We start from the raw sequence: 5,141 nt of genomic DNA on the forward strand, positions 1-5,141 counted from the left end.
AGGTTTATGATTTTTATAATTAGGGTTTTGAAATGTTTTATGGTTTCTTAGGTTTTTTTAAGAATTTGGATTTCTTAAGATTTAGGATTACATAGGATTTAGGGCATAGGATTTTAAGTTTAGGGTTTTTTTTAGGGCTTAGGGTTTTAAAGGGTTTTTTTTTTCGCCCGGGTATTATAGTTTTAGGGGTTTTAATGGATTTTAGGGTTTAGGTTTTCCTAGTGTTTCATATGGTTTGGGGTTTAGGGTTTAGCCCTATGGTTTAGAGTTAATTATTATTTTTTAGGTTTTTTAGGGTTTAGGTTTTCTTAGTGATTTTTATGGTTTAGGTTTCATTGGGTTTAGGGTTTTTTAAAAATAATTTTTAGGGTAATTTTCTTAGTGTTTCTTAGGATTTCTTGGTTTAGGGCATAGGGTTTTAGGTTTAAATTATTATTTTTTGAGTATTTTAGGGTTTCTAAGGGCTTATGATTTCCTAAGTGTTTTTTAGGTTTAGTGTTTTAAAAGGTTTTTAGGGATTTTAAGTGTTTTTTTTAGGATTTCTTTATGGTTAGGGTTAAGGCCAATGGTTTAGGGTTTAGGCCCTAAGGAATAGGGTTTCAGATTTTAGGTCAAGAGTTTTTTAGGGTTTATGGTTTTTTTTAGGTTTATGATTTTTATAATTAGGGTTTTGAAATGTTTTATGGTTTCTTAGGTTTTTTTAAGAATTTGGATTTCTTAAGATTTAGGATTACATAGGATTTAGGGCATAGGATTTTAAGTTTAGGGTTTTTTTTAGGGCTTAGGGTTTTAAAGGGTTTTTTTTTTCGCCCGGGTATTATAGTTTTAGGGGTTTTAATGGATTTTAGGGTTTAGGTTTTCCTAGTGTTTCATATGGTTTGGGGTTTAGGGTTTAGCCCTATGGTTTAGAGTTAAGGATTTAGTGTTTCTTAGGATATATGATTTAGCGTTTAAGATTTCTTAGGGTTTTGTATTTTTAAGGGTTTTTTGGATTTAGGGTTTTGGGCTTAAGATTTTCTAGGGTTTTATTAGGTTTAGAGGAATTTTTAGGTTTAGGGTTTTAGGGGTTTGTTGGTGTTTCATAAGTCTTGGGGTTTAGGGCTTTCCCTAAGGTTTAGGGTTTAGTATTTCTTAGGGTTTAGGGTGTATGATTTAGGGTTTCTTAGGGTTTCATATTTTTTATGTTTAGGCTTTTAAAGTGTTTTTAAGGTGTTGATCTAATATTCTTATGATATACCAACTCAAGGTTAGCTTGGGGTCACTCGTGATCCTAGATCCTGTGTTACGTCAATGGGGGTAACCTCGGGGCGTGACAAAAACTATGTCTGAATAAAAGCCTCTAACTGACTAGTGAAACTGGGACATGCCCCCAGCTCACTCTAGCAAAACTGAAACTAAAATGAAATACTGAGTATAAAACATGTATTGCGTCCTCAAAAAATGAGGACTCACCACTTATATTGCTGAATACGGATCGAGAACCGATCTCCACGTAATTTGAATGATGAGGACCTGAACCTACATCACAAGAAGATGTAGTGTAGAGTATGTGTCAGTACTTGAAAGGTACTGATCATGCATGATAGGATAATGCTGAACAAATATATATAACTGAATAATATTGAACAATGATATAATCTGAACATAATGAATAAGAGTTTAGGTATTTGGTTAAGGGTTTTTAGGTTAGGGTTTAGAGCTTAAGTTATTCTAGGATTTTTTTAGGTTATGAGTTTTTTCGATTTTCGATTTTAAATTTTTTTTCAGGATCATTATTTTTTTAGGGTTTAGGAATTCTATGGGCTTAGGGCTTAGGGCTTTAGATTAAGGATTTTTTTTATGGTTTTTAAGGTTTCATAGGGTTTTTAGTTTTAGTGTTTTTAGTGTATTGTTTTTCTTAGGATTTAGGATTTCTTAGGGTTTAGGGCTTCTTAGAATTTCATAAGGCTTAGGGTTGGGGGTTTATCCCTAAGGTTTAGGGTTTAGGTTTCATAGGGTTTGATTTTAAAATTTAAGATCTCCTAGGTTTTTTTGTGTCACACACCAACCCTAGGTGAGGCGGACAAGTACCATATGAACACATGCTTTACAAGTGACCTATGTTGAGAAAGTAAACTACTATAATAGATTTACTAATGAGAAGCGTCATATACAACATATGTTGACCAGCTGAATCAATAGGTGTGACAAGTGAAACTATGAATACAGATGATAGCTTTACAATGTCTACAAAGCCTCTACTATCCGTGACTGTACCACTATGAAAATGCGCATAGTAAAGACTCGGAAAATCCCCGAATCAACCTGGAGCTCACCAACAACCGCTGAGTATCATGTGCTTCTATTGGGGATATCAACTAGTTGAATACACATCCTGCAGCATGAAATGCAGCGTCCCCAATAAGGGACGTCAGTACAAAATAATATACTGAATATGTAAGGTATAATACAACCATATGTAAAATGAGAGCTCAAGTGAAACCAAATACAAATAGATAAGGATTTGAGACCACCTTTGCTTATACTTGTAGAATCCTGTATGTTACATTCTTTTCTTTACTTTTCTGTGCGTTATAATTTTATAAGACATGATACAATGACCAGCTGATCAGTGTGGTAGAAGAGGATGACCCTAGGCATTTTAACCCCTGGGATGCTGTCCTCATAATTTCGCAAATTGGGATCGGCCCATACTAGGCTTTTGCCCCTGAGCTGCCACCCTTCTATACCAATTGGGATTGGCCCATGCTAGGCTTTCACCCCTGAGCTGCCACCCTTCCCTTTCCCTTTAATCACGTTTATATATTGTACAACCTTTGTATCAGGTCCTCCCAAACTCCCTGCAATATTTAAGTCCTTTAACGTCTCCATAACTTCCCCGCACATCCAGTCACATCCCTTATTATACATACATAAAATAATCCTTAAACATAATAAAGTAACAGAAGCAATATGAATCATGGTTTCTGATCACCAGCACTTGAAGAGCTAATATTAATTTTGAAGTGCTCAAACAAGCTCATAACTGAATTTGAAGGGGACTCCTCTCCATGGCTGTCCCAACATGCACTAATCACCAGGACATCCTCCCCAATATTACACCATTTAAAAGGATCAATTTGTAACTCACTAACACATACCAAATGTCCTAATTAACTTAAGCACAAGAGAGATAAAATTGTAGTAGCTTACCTTGCTGGACAGAACTCCCACTTGCTAAGACTTGGATTCTTCAAGGTAAGGTTGTGCTCCTCAACTTGTCTTAACTTATACCTTCCAATAGCTTGAACTCCATATGATTTTTAAGGGTTTAGGGTTCAAGGTTTAGAGTTTGCGATTTAGGGTTCTTTAGGTTTAGGGGTTTTAAAGTTTTTTTTTTGAGGTTTTTTAAGGTTTGGTTTTTCTTAGTGATTTTTAGGGTTTAGGATTTCTTAGTGATTTTTTAGGGTTTAGGGTTTAGGATCTTAGGTTTTAGGGTATTAGGGTTTATAAGGGTTTAAGGTTTAGAGTTTCTTAGGGTTTCTTCGTTTAGGTTTTAGGGATTCGGATTTTAGGTTAAGTGTTTTTTGGAGTTTCTGGTTTTTTTAGGTTTATGATTTTTATGATTAAGGTTTTTAAATGTTTTAGGGTTTCTTAGTTTTTTTTGAGAATTTGGATTTCTTAAGATATAGGATTACGTAGCCCTAATATATGGCATAGGATTTTAAGTTTAGGGTTTAGAGCTTAAATTTTTCTAAAAAAATTTAGGTCAAGAGTTGTTTTCAATTTAGGATTGATAAAGAATTTTTAGGATCATTATTGATTTTACGATATATGAGTTCTAAGGGCTTAGGACTTAGGGTTTTAGATTAATGAATTTTTTTAGGGTTTTAAAGGTTTGTTTTTTGAAATTTTAGTATTAGTGTTTTAAAGGTTTTTATTGTTTAGCTTTTCTTAGGATTTCTTAGGGTTTAGGGCTTCTTAGAGTTTCATAAGGCTTAGGGTTGGGGGTTTATCCCTAAGGTTTAGGGTTTAAGTTCTTAGGGTTTGAGTTTAACCTTTAAGGTCTCCTAGGTTTTTTTTGGGTCATTTAGGATGTAGGTGCTTAGGGTTTAGTGTTTTAGGTTTAGGGTTTTTCTACGGTTTAGGGTTTAGGTTTGGTAGGTTTAAGATTTTTTAGGTTTAGAGTTTGTAAAGTTTTTTTTGTTGTTTTTTAATGTTTATATTTTCTTAGGATTTAGGATTTCTTCGGGTTTAGGGATTCTTAGAGTTTCATAAGGCTTGGGGGTTGGGGGTTTATCCCTAAGGTTTAGGGTTTAGGTTTCTTAGGGTTTGAGTTGAACAGTTAAGGTCTCCTTAGGTTTTTTTGGGTCATTTAGGGTGTAGGGTTTAGTGTTTTAGATTTAGGGTTTTCTAGAATAGGGTTTAAGTTTGTTAGGTTTAATTATTTTTAGAGGTTTTCTAGGGTTAGAGTTTATAAAAATAAATTTATTGTTTTTAGGGTTTTGGGTTTCTTAGTGCTTTTTGGGTTTAGGGTTTGGGGTTTTCTTAGGGTTAGTGTAGACACGTAATTTTGACCGAACTTGATATTTTACACAAATTTTAGTGGTTAAATATTTCTTTTACGTTTAAATTAAATATTTTGATAAGTTTAGTGTAAAAATATTTGAAAATCACAAAAATAGAGCCAAGTTTTAAGTTAAGTTTTGTTTCCAATTTATTCAAAAAAAAAAAAATAGTTCAAAAAATTTATGTTTTCTTTTAATGTATATTTAATAAATAAATTTAGTGTTTCTTAATTATATTTTTAATTAGCTATTTAACTTTTCTTAAATTTACATTAATTTAAAATAATTAGTTAGTAATTATATTTTATATATACCTACACTTACCCCACCTTAAACCCCCACTTCCCTCCCCCATTTTCTACCACACAACCCATTACATACCCCCACACACACGTACTACACATTCCTATAAACAACAACACCCTCCTATATTAAAACAACACTGACCAACATACAGGAAAAATAAAAAAAAAACGGACAGAAATCAGAAAACACAGAGAGAAAAAAAACAACACTATACTACACGAGCAAGAAGAAAAAGGAAAACACTTCCATTTTATTTATTCTTCTTTCAAACAATAATCATACATTCAC

The 5,141-nt window shown here is 33.1% G+C and overlaps 1 protein-coding gene across 2 annotated transcripts in view; it reads right to left on the minus strand.

The window, feature by feature from the left end:
- Window positions 1–2,194: 2,194 nt before the first annotated feature.
- LOC102590864 (sister-chromatid cohesion protein 3-like) overlaps window positions 2,195–5,141 on the minus strand; it is a 43,094-nt gene continuing 40,147 nt past the window's right edge. Inside the window, exon 15 of one of the 2 annotated variants that reach the window (XR_001472351.1) lies at window positions 2,195–2,374. The gene's annotated coding sequence lies outside the window, so the exon portion shown is untranslated. The remainder of the gene's footprint in view (window positions 2,375–5,141) is intronic. The other variant, XR_001472352.1, reaches the window with a different exon arrangement.

Source organism: Solanum tuberosum, unplaced genomic scaffold, assembly GCF_000226075.1.
Source record: "Solanum tuberosum cultivar DM 1-3 516 R44 unplaced genomic scaffold, SolTub_3.0 scf00658, whole genome shotgun sequence".
Lineage (NCBI taxonomy): Eukaryota > Viridiplantae > Streptophyta > Magnoliopsida > Solanales > Solanaceae > Solanum > Solanum tuberosum.